Genomic DNA, 14,462 nt, shown 5'->3' with positions numbered 1-14,462 from the left:
AGCTAATAGCTACAACACTTTGGAAAAGTAATTTGGCAGTATGTATCAAAACTGCAGGGGTACCTGGCTGGCTCAGTCCATAGAGCATGCTTCTTGATCTTGGGGCCGTGAATTCAGGCCCCATGTTGGGTGTAGAGTTACTCAAAAAAAAAAAAAAAAAAGAAAGAAAGAAAGAAAAAAAAAAACCTCTAAAAATGTTCTTGTCACTGACATGTGTTTTATCTGTGATTTATTTTTAAATACTCCAACAGAGCGGGGAAAGCAGAACGATGGAAAGGAATAAATCTTCCGTACAGAATTCCAAATACTGTAAGTAGATTTAACCCCTCGAAGAGGTAAAGCTTAACTCTCCTCTGACCTTGAGTGTGGACTTGACTTAGTGACTTACTTATAAAGAGTAGAATATAGAAAGCAAAGGTGACTTTATAGTGGAGAAACCTAGCAAATACTACCTTAACCAAAAGATCAAGGTATATATCATGAGTGATAAATCATGCTGATATTATGTACTCTTTATTAATATGTGATGAGAAGGGCAGTTCATGTCTGTGGTATTCTTCCCCCCAAACACTAAGTCTAATCATGAGAAAAAATCATGAAACCGAAACTGAGGAATTCTACAAACACCTAATCAATACTCCTTCAAAACTGTCAAGGACATCAAAAACAAGGAAAGAACACAAAACTTATCACGGATCAGAGAAGACAAAGCAGACTAATACTACTTCCAGTGATCCTAGGAAAGTCCTTACAAATGATAAAAAGAAATAGATTACTGACATTTTACTTATCTTAAATTAGTAATATTGGGTAATATACTATTAATTCCACAATTATCCATTGCTCTCCAGAAACTTTTTGGGATCACCCTCCCTATAATTCTATCAAGAGGCTAATAAATTAATTTTTACTTGAAGTAGAGTACTGTATACTAGGCCTTTCGATGTTTCAATCCCTTTACATTTTATGACTTAGCGTCTCTGGCCTCTGCTGTCCCTGCTTCACTGAAGTCTCAACATAAACTTAGCATGACTTAGCATACCACAAACTTTCCTTTTAAAATAAATTCCCTCTGGTATCCACATAAAAACATAACAAAATGTCAGCTTATCCTTTATACATCTCGGATCCATTCCTTAAAATAGGGCTCCAGGCTGGCTCAGTCAGTGGAGCATGTAACCCTTAATCTTAGGGTCATGAGTTCAAGCCCCACATTGGGTTTATCGCTTAACTTACAAAAAAGGCGGAAGAGGAGGAAGAGTAGGAGGAGGAGGGGAAAACAATCAGTTCTAACAATCCAGAATTACTACAACTTGATTTTTCCTTTATTTTTCTCAAGGCTGAATTATAAAAATACATACCCTTATTTAAACTCCCTACTTTTTTGCCAATCTCTAGTTGTTTCTCTTCTTCAATAAAGGTTAGTTCCCTACCCTGCTTCCAAGAGCAATATTACTAAAAATTCATTTCCGTCATAAGAAATGAGTCAGAAATCCAGTATGCGCAATGTGAAATTCTTGTGGTTAAAGAAAAAAAAAAAGTATGTAGAATTACTATATGCCCAGAATTTAAACCCAGGGAAGAATTATGCTACGTTAAAATGACTGTACTTGTTCTGTTAAGGAGATCAGATGATGTTTTTTTCTTCTTCTTTTCCTAAGTTTCCATACTACATTTTACTGCTTGAATCAAATTACATATTTACGTAAGGGTATGTTAATTTGTATCTACATATAAACATTCATATACACATTAAACAAATGATTCTACCCAAAATACTAAAGGTTGTTGCCAAAACTCCCACACATTAATAACTTAAACATGAATTTTTATCTATAGAGAGAGGTTTGCAAATAGTCTAAAACCTTAAGAATTTAGTATTTAAAAGTAATTATATAATTGGTTGCCTCTGGAAAGGGTAGCTAGGGGACAGAAGTAGTAACAACACTTCTGAACTATTCAAAAAAATATTAACTTTTTAAAAGAATAACCTTACTGGAAGTTTCTTGTTCTTCCCACTGCCAGAACCATTAGCTCTAGGAACAAATAAATGAATCTCAATTTTCTCTTGAACTGAATATACTAAATTTTCTTAACCCTCTGTCTGACCCTCTGTCATCGCTGAATTTGTTGGCTAGACTTAATATATAATAAAAGGGCTTCTAAACTTTATAAGTAAATGTATTACAAAATGAAACAAATCACATCAACAAGAAATGACTAAGTATATATATGGATACTTGTAAAATCAGTCTTTGCCCTAAATCTGAGATAATCATTCTTTGCAAACTCAGTTTTCCAAAGTTTATCTTTCCCTAAAAAATATGTACACTTATCATGATGAGTGAGCACTGAGTAATGTACACAATTACTGAATCACTGTATTGTACACCTGAAACTAATATAACACCATATGTTTACTATACTGGAATTAAAATTAAAAACTTAATAAAAAAAGTTGACCTTTCCCTGCTCCTACTCACTCTCTGGTAGAAACTTTAAAAAGAGAAATCAAAATGTTGAAATAACAGTATAAATACCACAAACTATCAATGTTTATATAATGCTTTGTCAAACTGAGTTTAAAATGAAGGCAGGGGCACCTGGGTGGCTCAGTCAGTTAAGCATCCAACTCTTGATTTCAGCTCAGGTCATAATGTCACAGTTCCTGAGTTTGAGCCCCAACTCGGGTTCTGCGCTGACAGCATGGAGCCTGCTTGGGATTCTCTCTCTCCCTCCCTCTCTGCCCCTACCCTGCTCGTGTTCTCTCCCTCTCTCAAAATAAATAAACTTTAACAAAAAATGTTTTAAAAAAATACACAGGGGCACCTGGATGGCTCAGTAGGTTGAGCATCCAACTTCAGCTCAGGTCATGATCTCACCGTTCCTGAGTTCAAGCCCTGCATTGGGCTCTTTGCTGACAGCTCAGAGCCTGAAGCCTGTTTCAGATTCTGTGTCTCCCTCTCTCTCTGCCCCTAACCCACTCACATTCTGTCTCTGTCTCTCTCAAAAATAAATAAACATTCAAAAAAAAATTTTTTTATATACAGACAAAAAAGAAAAAAAGGAAAAAGACAAGGACTGGACTAGTTTTGTTTTCACAGGGCAAATCCAGAATCAAAGACATCTTGGATGCACATCATAGGTGGGATGACAAGCAGAAAAACAAAGGTGGAGGAAGGAGAGGGGTAAAGATAATACAACAACCTAGTAAATAAGTAAACCTAGGAAATAAGAAATAAATTCTTTTTATAGAATTTTCTGAACATACCAACCACAAAATGTATATTTATCTATACATCAAAGCTTAAATCACAAATGAATGAAGGAATCAGTATTTTAATAAATGGTCTTAGGAAAACCTGCTAACAGTTAAGAAGGAAAAAACCCATCAGTAATTCTAGAAGGCAATTTAGGTGAATATTTATTTGACCATTGTGGAAGAACTACCACACACAATGGAAAATACCAACAAATTTACAACATAATACCGTGTACATTAAAAAAAAAAAAACAAATAAAATAAAAAGAGCAAAAGAATTGAGGAAAAACCACATTCAACTAATATGGCTCACAAAGGCATCTTAATAACAGAGCATACGCAAACAGATTCTTAAGTAAATTGTAGAATGCATTTGAGATTACAAATTATAATAATTTTTATGGCAATATGAATCTAGAAGTTAAAAAAGGTTCGTGGCCTCTGAATAACTCAGTTTCTATTTTTAAAAATCTGAAACACAAAGAATTATGTACAAAGATGGTTCTCATAACAGTGAAAAACTAGAACAATCTAAATGGGTAAAAGGGAATGGTTAAATTATGATACATTCTATGAAGTATTAGGCAGCCAAATGTTTCATTTTCTTTCATAATGACATGGGGAAATGATCACAACACAATATTAAAGTATATCAAACAGTATATAAAAATAAGCATAGCACATGCACATGGTTAAAAAAGCACAAGAAAACACAAACTCAAAAAAGTTGAAAGCATGCATACCAAAAACTTCAACCTTGGGTATCTCTAGGTGACAGGATTTTACCTTTCCCTTTATACATTTTATTTTTTTTTAACTTTTGAAAAAAGTTTATTCACTTATTTTTGAGAGAGAGAACGAGTGAGCACAAGTGGGGGGAGGGGCATAAAGAGAGGGACACAGAATCCAAAGCAGGCTCCAGGTTCTGAGCTGTCTGAGCCACCCAGGTATCCCTACACATTTTATTTTTGAAGTATCATATAATGATCATACATGAACTCTTATAATAAGGAAAAAATTTCTGGATACTGCAGCTAAACCCAGGAAAACTAACTCAGATTTACCAGTAAATAAATGGCAAAAAGTGAATAAATAAAACATTAAGATATGGCAGGGATATGGTTAAGAGATTTGGGAGGCATCAATTAATTAAATGCAATGTACAGACCTTGTTTGAATCCTGATTCAAACATTATAAAAGGACATTTATGCAAGAACAAGGAACTCTGAATACTGACTGGATCAAATAACATTTAGGAATTACTAATTTTTTTTTTTTAACATAACTACAATGTCAATTACACATCTAAAAAGAGTCCTTATCTCTGAGAGATCCTACTAGGTATTTTCAGTTACCGAGATATGATGCCTGGAAACTAGTTGAAAATAATCCTGCAAGGGGGAAGAATACACAAAATAAAACAGCCATGAGTTAAATAATTGTTGAAGCCAGTTGATGGGTACACAGGAACTCATTATACTATTTTACCTTTTAGTACCAAAAATTTCAAACATACTTAAGGTTTTTTTTTTTTTTACTACAGTTTTAAAGAAAAAACACACTTTAGTTTCCCTCCATGCAAACATAGGGCTCTTCTTGAGAAAGCAGGGATAACCAAGGCTGTTTCAAGAAGGATGAAAATAATCTTTCTACTGTGATTTTAAGAAAGTGATTCATGAGGAAATCAACTTTTCAGACAGCCAATCGAATCTTTACAGTGATCAAGAATGCTATCAAAATTCTTTCCCTTCAAAAAAATAAAAATAAACACCCACAGCAAGAGCACAATGCAAAGTAACAATTTAGAATGCATGCAATTTGTTTTTCAAGACAGAAAATAGAAATGATGGTCAATGAAATGGGGAACTCAGAATAAGCATTCTATGCATTTTTTTCTAAAAAGCATCAATTCTACTGATGAAAACTTGAAAGTTATAAAACCAAGAAAGTGAACTGAATGCCAGAAACTGCTAGAACTGCTTCCAGGACATTCAGGGAGACTACACTTGAGTTTGCTTTCCACTCTTATTCTTAACCTTATTCCCAATTATATCATATAGGGAATTACTCACCTCTAAAAATAATTTCCTTCTAGAAACAGCTTTCTGACCCCAAGTTTTTATGCAGAGGTTTTTATTCCATAGTAAATTAGACAACTGACCAAACAAAAGAGAAGAGATATCCCAAAACTTTGGCCATCTTTCATATTAAACATGGAGAACAAAATATTTGTCTATCAATTCGAGTAAAATATCATTATCATACTATATACTAATATACTACAATTAAGCGGTTGGGATTAATTTTATCAGATGATCCAACATCTCAATGTAATAAGGTGTTCAAATTCACTCATACACAACACATATTCACTTGCTCTATTCTTTTATCAGAAATGGATCTTAAGCAAACATAGCCATACCTGTAGTTTATATTTGCCTGTAGCTTAACTAACTACTTTCACATGCTATCAACACCCCTTCTGACAAAGTCAAAGCAGGAAAATTATCCCTGTTTTTAAATGAGGAAAATAGGGGGCACCAAGGTGGCTTAATTGGTTAAGCATCTGACTCTTGATTCGGCTCAGGTCGTGATCTCACAGTTGTGAGATCAAGCCCCACATTCAGCTCTGTGCTGAGCATGGAGCCTGCTTAAGATTCTCTCCCCCTCTGCCTCTGTCCCTTTCCCACTCGTGCATGCCCGCACTCACTCTCTCTAAAAAATAACATAACATAACATAACATAACATAACATAACATAACATAACATAACATAACATAACATATAAATGAGAAAAATAGGTTCAGGGAAGCTAGCAATTTGACCATGATCACACATCTAGTATGAGATGAACTCTGGACAGGAAGTGACAATGTAAATTCCTGACCAGGGCTCATTCCACATCTTTCTGATATGACCAATCATGCTAGTGACATTTCTTTCAATCTTACAAAGACAACTTCAGAGCAGTACAGAAATTAGATGACTATCAACTGACTTCCTATTACTTCTTATCAATGACTTACTTTTCTCTTAAACTACATTTGCATCTCTGATGGGAAGTAGACAAGAAAAGGATACAGACACAAGTTCAAATTAGTCAATCATTTGCTAAAAACTGTGCTAAAGCTATGTCTGGGAGAAGTTAAAGACATTTTATGTTTTTAATTTAAATGTTGAGGAGCACCTGGGTGGCTCAGCTGGTTAAGCGTCTGACTCTTGATTTTGGCTCAGGTCATGATCTCACAGTTCCTGAGATCAAGCCCCACATCAGGCTTTGTGCTGGCAGTGCAGAGCCTACTTAGAATTCTCTCTCTGCCCCTCCCCTGCTCATGTGAGCTCTCTCTCTCTAAATAAACTTCAATAAAATAAAATAAAATAAAATAATTTAAATGTTGAAATTAAATCCCATTATATACCCTAAATATTACAATCTCTGTGCTTTGGAGTTGAGACTCCCTGAATTCTATCACAACAAATTTTCAAACTCAAATTACTAGCCAAGCAATTATAATTACAAATTCCCTACAATATTCCCTATACTGATCCAATAGGATGACCCTATATTGTTCCACCTAGAATGAGCTATTTGTAAGAGAAAGTACAATAAGAACCATCTCTGAAATTCTTACAAAATATTTTTACAGGATTACAAAAAGCTTCAAGGCACTCTTTTAGAAAGAGCATACTATTCAAAAGGAAGAGATCAAAGCAGGCTAGAAAGAATAACAATACTTATTTTCCACAGAGTGTAATGGGAATGTATACAAGAAACAAGATGAGTGTTACCAACAGGTCTGTGCAAGATATCACTGTATAGGTAGGGTATACATTACCTACATGTATGAGGATGACAAGCCTTCATTTACTCATAATTCAACAAATCACAACTTCACAAGTGTTACTATTAAAACTTTGGGGATGCAGCAGTTCTCACCTATTCATTTAAATAGAGAAGAACTGAGGTCCGGAGAGCCTCAGTGACTTACCCAGTGTCACAAAGCAGAGGTGTGATTCAAACCCATGTCTTCTCTCACTTCTCCTTTCCTCTGAAGTATATATCTAACAAGGCTTCGGGGGACTAAGTAACTGGCAGAAGAGTTCAGAGGAGGATATAAAAGAAATAAAAGGCATCCCTTACCTCTAAGAGCTGCAATCAATTATTAATTATAATTAACTCATATAATAATAATTACATACCAGTGTATAATTAACAGCCAAAATAAATGTCACAGACAAGTGACCTCTCAGGAGAAAGCTCAAAATCAAAGAATTATTTCTCTCAACTAACCTTCCACCCATCGCTTCTAAAAGCTTAACTCTTCAAGGACATCAAGAATTTCTTCAGCTCCTTAATTCCTCCATATCTCTGCAGGATTCTATAAAAGGTCCACCCCAGGGCTGCCACCACTATTCTAGAAACTCTCAGTTAATGTACTCGATTTCCCTATGTCTTAGACACTACCTTCTCTTTCCTCAGTGACCTTTTTCTTCCTTTACCTGTATTTGATTGTATTCTAGGAATCACCTTAGGCTAAAACATCATGGGATAGCAGAATACATCTTAGATAAACAATTCAAGTTACAGCAGTGCTGAGAAAAGGATAAATTAGCTTCTCTTTGACTTCACTTTCTCTATAAAACAAGAGCAATAACTGAAACTATTCTTTTTAAAGGGTTGTTTCGAGATCAAGCAAGAATGTGTAAGAGTGCTTTATAAGCTGTAAAATGCTCTGGGCCAATTCAAGTCTTAAGCCCTTATGTTTTAAATTTATCTTGAACTCTCAGCCTGAGATCTCTGTATACTGCTTTGGCAGGTTTGTATTCCCCTGGGGCTCAGCTATCGCTCTTCTGCATAAAAGATACAAAGCAGAAAGAAGTCTTCTGTTCTGAATCTTGGTCCCTCACCTATGAATTTCCTGACCTTCCCTGGATGTTCCTTACTTTTGTACAGTCCCAAAGATTCTCTCTCAGTCTTTTATTTATTTATTTATTTATTGTGAATGGTCTGTAAAATTTATTGTGAATGGTCAAATAAAGGAAAACTTTTCAAATGAACCATCTTTGTATCCAATATCATAACCAAATTTTTCATATTCTAAAAATGTTTTCTAAAATTTACACAAGAATACTTATTAGACATGTTCTGAATTTAAAATTTTTTTTAAGTTTTTAATTTACTTTTTAAAGTAATCTCTATACCCAACATGAGGCTTGAAATCAAGACCCCAAGATCTAGAGTCGCATGCTCTTCCAACTGAGCCAGCCAGGCGTCCCCTGAATAAAAAACTTTTAAACTAAGGAAAAAAGTCTGTTTTTCCTAAGTTACAAACAGAAAAATTCAACAGAAGATGATATAAAAATTCCATACTATGTAATACCAAATCATAGTGGATACAGGTTACTTATGTTAAGAAAGCAATTTTCAACAGCTCTTGTTACAAAATACAGTACTAGTGTGTTCTGAAATTGTGAAGTACATCACAAGTAATATTACAAGTTTGTGAATAATTTACATCATTCAAAGAGAGCGGAATCAAGACTTTTTCTCTCATTCATTTGCTTGCTTATATGATTTCTTGAACAGAAAGAAATATGGTTACTGCTCTCCCAATTCATGTAATCCCTCTCATCCATGCTACAACCTAGATAACACATTTATAGACAGATGCACATAAATGCCACTCGTGATGACAGGAAAAATGCTTAGACCCAATGTGATAAAGAAACCAATATTGTTAAAAAATGAAATTTGAATAAACACCACAGATTTTTTTTGTCTTCAAAATTTTAAGCAAGTCAGTTTCTTTTATATTACCTTTGCTAAGAGTAACAAAGCAACAAAATACATACTATGTAAAAAAATTAACTGTGTTTTAAAAAGTATATAGTAATATAAAACAAGCTAGCAGCCAGAACACCTCTAAGTCTGTTGCATATACCAGGAAGATGCTTACTGCTTTCCTATCTTGATTTGAAACATCTTTATTTTAAGCTGTTAAATTCTGAAAACACTGCACATGTAGTACTTATCAATGAGTGCAGTCAAGCAAAAACCAGCTTCATTTTGTATTTTTAAAAAGCTGAGACTCACATCTGTGCCACGACCTAAATTTAAAATAGGAAATGAAAATTCAGTAGGAAAATAAGCTATGAGAAGGTAACTTTCTCCAAAACAAGACCACTGAGGTTTAAAATGTTATTAACAAAATAGAAACCCTATTACACATCTAAAAATTAGGTTTTAGTTTAGAAGAAAGATTTTAATTTTTCAAAGGAGTTGATTTTTTTACATTTATTTTTTAATTTTTTAAAATGAGAGCATGAGCAGGAGCGGGGGGAGAGACAGAAGAGAGGAGAACAGAATATCTGAAACGGGCTCTGTGCTAACAGCAGCAAGCCTGCTGCAGGGCTTAAACTCACAAACTGTTGAGATCACGACCTGAGCGGATGTTGGATGCTCAACCAACTGAGGCAGCCAGGTGCCCCAGGACTTGATTTTTTTTTAAACAATACACATTTATAGTTTCAAAATTCAAATAACAAGAAGTTTTTTCTTTTTTAAAGTAAAGTTAAAAGTACTTTTCTCCCCTTTGAGGTAATCTCTATTAAAAACTCTCATGTAGGGGCGCCTGGGTGGCTCAGTCGGTTAAGCAGCCGACTTCGGCTCAGGTCATGATCTCACGGTCCGTGAGTTCGAGCCCCACGTCGGGCTCTGTGCTGACAGCTCAGAGCCTGGAGCCTCTTTCAGATTCTGTGTCTCCCTCTCTCTGACCCTCCCCTGTTCATGCTCTGTCTCTCCCTGTCTCAAAAATAAATAAAACGTTAAAAAAAAAAAAACTCTCATGTAAATTTTCTAGGCATCACAAATACATGTATACTGTATATACTTGTCAAATTACGATTAAAATCACTACATTTCAAATCATTAAAAAGTCTTAAATATAACTTAAAAAAAAGAATTAGACTGGTTGCTCTAATCATTGAAAGCTTAGGTTAACTTTTAAAGCCATGGTTCATCACAGTATCATTTATAATGGTGAAACTGGCAACTACACTCATGTCCAACATTAAATGAAAACTCCAAGTAATCAAGCTTATTCAAAATATCTTCTAAAATATAGCCAGTTAAGGGGTGCCTGGCTGGCTCAATCAGAAGAGTGAGCGACTCTTGATCTTTGGATCTTGAGTTTGAGCCTCAGGTTGGGTGCAGAGATTACTAAAAAGAGAAAGAAAGATTTAAAAAAAATAAAAAGTAAAAAAAAAAATGTAGCCAGTTAAAAATAAAAAAGTTTCTAGAAATCAAGAAAGTAGAAAGTTTCTAAGGCCATGGTAAAAAGCTCATTAAGTTAAAACAAAAACAAAACCCCACAAAACTAAACTAAGATACAAGCTTATGTGGGTATTACATCTTATTTACACCAAAGATGAAGTTTTTTATTTAAAAAAATTTTTTTAAGTTTATTTATTTATTTTGGGGGGAGGGTGGGGCAGAGAGAGAGTAGAGAGAGAATCCCAAGTAGGCTGTGCGCTGTCAGTACAGAGTGCAACACGGGGCTCGATCCTATGGATCTCAAGATGGTGACCTGAGCTGAAATCAAGAGTCAGATGCTCAACCGACTAAGCCACCCAGACGTCCCCCAAAGATTCATTTTTTTTTTTTTAATTTTTTTTAATGTTTATTTATTTCTGAGGCAGAGAGAGACAGCACATGAGTGTGGGAGGAGCAGAGAGAGAGGGAGACACAGAATCGGAAACAGGCTCCAGGCTCCGAGCCATCAGCCCAGAGCCTGACGCGGGGCTCGAACTCACGGACCACGAGATGGTGACCTGGCTGAAGTCGGACGCTTAACCGACTGCGCCACCCAGGCGCCCCCCAAAGATTCATTTTAAATAAATAAATAAAAGACTGGAAGAAAATGCCATGTACAGAGATAACTTCTGAATGAGAAGATTACAGATTTTGTTGTGTTGGGCTTCATATACTACCGTCTTGCAGCTTTTCATAACAAGCATCTCTTATGTTAAAAAAAAAACCAAAACACAGGGGCTATTAGAAATCCATCTTCAATTCATGAAAGGAGTTCTACTAGCATATTCTGACAGCTGTAAAAAGTAGGTTTACTTACTATAACTTCTATGATCATGGAAGATCAGTCAATACTGCTGCCATATAAAGTCCATGAGCTTTGGGTCAGGGGAAAATTGGGTTTGAATCCCAACAGTACCAGTGGCTTTACCCTGGGCAACTTACCTAACTAGTCAGAGCCTGTTTCCTGCAGTGTAAATTAGGAATAACAGTATCTGACTTGGGAGGACTGATGTGACAAGTAAATGGGAAGTGTGTGAAGGAATTCAAGGGGCTGGCAAATATAGCCATAAAAGGTAAATGCCACTATTATTGATATTCAGGCAGGTAACCACTGTTTAATTTCAGACTCAAATAATTTTCAGCCCTTTTTCAAAATGGCTTTTAAAGTGCCCAAACTGCTTTTTATCCAAATGGAGAATCTGCTGATATGTGCCCAACTACAGAAACAGCCATTCATATGTTAGTACTTATTATGTGAGCCAAAACACGAATATGCACATAAACACGTACCAAAAGAATACCTTTATTTATAAGCCTGTAGCATGTATCAGTTAATCATCTAAGAAGTTTTATGGTCATAAAAAGTCCTTATAGAAGCCAAAATATAACAAAGAACAGTTGGGAGTGCTTCACTTTCTGCAAAATCTTTATATTTCATATACCAATATATCACTATTTATTAATTTGGACAATTTAGGGTCTTGTATTGAGGTTTTGTTCTAAGTCCTATTAAATTATATGGGAAAAGATCACAAATAATTCCTTTTAGCAATGTACCATTTTTTACAAACACAGATTAAAGTTGTTATTTTTCTTCTTTTATTTGTTACATCAACATGCCTACTGATTGTCTAACTGGTCCTCCCTGACCTCATGGGTCTTCCGATCAAATAGGCCAGATAGCCACAGACAACTAAATACAGAAAGTGAAGTGATGGGATCAGAAACACTGCTATTTACAGAAGCCTGAGGAGGGTGAGGACAGAGCTCTGGTAAAGGTCTTGTGTGACCTGAGCCTCCAAAGATAAACACAGTTAGCTAGGCTTAAAGACTAGGAAGAAACTAAAGACAACCAGTATTTTTCTAGATTAAGTTCCCCCACCTCAAAAAAATCAACACACCAATCAAATTTAACATTTTTTTAGCTCATTTGGAAAGGGGTTTTGCAGTGAAAAATCTATTCAGTTTACAATGATCCAATGATAGTCCAAATAGTTAATCACTCACATCAATGGAGAAAATACAGAAAGAATTCAAATGACTACATAAGCAGGCAGAAAGTGGTAGGTTTTTGGTGTGTGGAAGACAAGGCAATGCACAGGAAGGAGAAAACTTTAAATACTTAAAATTTACTTTAAGCCTGGTAGGCTCTCAATACAACAAAGCAAGAAGACCTAGGAGTTTTTACAGAGGTCCTCTCCCTCTGCAACTTTGCCTGTGCAACTTCAGCAAAAAGACCAACAAACCAATGGACTTCATTAAGGATTGGATTGGAAATGATAGAATACACTATCTTGCGTTTAACAAAAACATGGTCTATCAAAACCAAAGTACTGTGTACAATTCTAAACACTAGTTCAGAGGCAGTAGGGTACAGTGATTAACAGATATGTTCAAGTCCAACTTTCTGCCACTTACCATGTCACAGTTCCTTCATGTGTAAAATGGAAGTAGGAATACCTATGTCAGAGTTGTTCTACATCTACAGTTGACTGAAAAACATGTAATTTTTTAGCATAGTACCTAACACGTAAGAGAGTTCCCCAAAATGGTAGCTATCATTATTACTACAAAGCAAGAAGTAATCTCCCAGAGAAAAGCCATTAAAATATTAAGAAACATTCTCAAACTTTGATATGCATTAAAATCACCTCAAGAGCTTGTTGAAAATGCAGATTCCTGGAACCCATTCCTCCCAGGGATTAATTCTACAGTTCTAAAGTAGAATGTAACCATGCTCTGGCCCAAACATCAAGAATTACTGAAGTAAGAGAATCAAGCCACTGTCCTATTACAAAAAAAAAAAAAAAAAAAAAAAAAAAAAGACTCAAAACTAGGATTCTTCTATATAAAGGGCTTATCTAAACTGACAGTATCTTCAAGAGGAATACAGACATGTTCAGCAAGTTCATTCATTCAACTAACATTCATTAAGTACCTACTAGGCAGAGAATAGGAAAACATCCCCAAGATCCCAATTTTCACAGTTTAACTTCTAGCATAGGAACCAGAATATTAAAAAAATAGGGAAATTCCAGATAGTGCAAAATGTTATGAATAAAATAAAAGAAAATGGAGAGAGAACTGGGGAGAAATTTCCTCAAAGAAACATCTGAAACCTGAATGACATGATGGAATCAGCCATAGCAAGATCTGGGAGAATACTGAAGCCACAGGGTACAGCAAGCTCAAACGCCCTAAGGCAGGAACAAGCCTAGCAAGTTCCCAGCTTGTCCTAGTGGGTCTAGAACACAGGAACAGACATGGCCAGGCCCTAGGGTACTAATCTAGGCAGAGCGATACAAGGTGAGTTAAGGGAAGGAGGCTGTTCCAGAACACATCGTTTGTATTCTATTCTGAATGTGATGAAAGGCTCTCCAAAAACAAGGCAACATAATTTACACTTTAAAGGATCTCTGGGCTGTGGTAAGGGGAATTACCATAAAAAGGCAAAGTGGAGGCAGGGAGGTCAGGAGGTTACTACAGTAGGCCAGATATGGTGAAAGGTGACAAAGGTAGAGGCGGTAGCGATGGGTAGTAATGGCCAAATTTAGAATATAAACACTCCAATTAAGGTAAGTCAAAGAAAAAAGAACTAAGTCACAAAATAAGTAGTAAGCATCTGGGACTAATTACCCAAGAGATACAGAATAAAAATAGACTTAAAGGTTCTAGGTAAGTTCACAACTAACAGATGTAAATAGGTTATTAGTATACTTAGGATACTTCCTAGACAGTACTTATCTTTTGAAGCTGAGGTGAAGGGAACATTTCCTTCTCTTTTGGCACCACCAAGAAGGCACTGGGCTAAACGGGCATACATCCAAGACTCTTCAGTGTGATTCATAAACTCAAATCTTTCAGGACCTCACTAACGGAGGCCTGGA

The 14,462-nt window shown here is 35.5% G+C and overlaps 1 protein-coding gene across 2 annotated transcripts in view; it reads right to left on the bottom strand.

Annotated features, from left to right (window-relative positions):
• Nucleotides 1-14,462, bottom strand: part of SMIM14 (small integral membrane protein 14) — an 82,728-nt gene that overhangs the window by 66,167 nt on the left and 2,099 nt on the right. Inside the window, exon 1 of one of the 2 annotated variants that reach the window (XM_043553223.1) lies at nucleotides 7,253-7,465. The exons of the other annotated variant lie outside the window; for it this stretch is intronic. The gene's annotated coding sequence lies outside the window, so the exon portion shown is untranslated. Of the gene's footprint in view, nucleotides 1-7,252; nucleotides 7,466-14,462 lie in introns of those variants that run through there. 2 annotated transcript variants of the gene reach the window in all.

The sequence above is a fragment of the Prionailurus bengalensis genome, chromosome B1 (assembly GCF_016509475.1).
Source record: "Prionailurus bengalensis isolate Pbe53 chromosome B1, Fcat_Pben_1.1_paternal_pri, whole genome shotgun sequence".
NCBI lineage: Eukaryota > Metazoa > Chordata > Mammalia > Carnivora > Felidae > Prionailurus > Prionailurus bengalensis.
The sequence above is the reverse complement of the archived record's forward strand: the minus strand, read 5'-3'. Positions and strand labels throughout refer to the sequence as shown.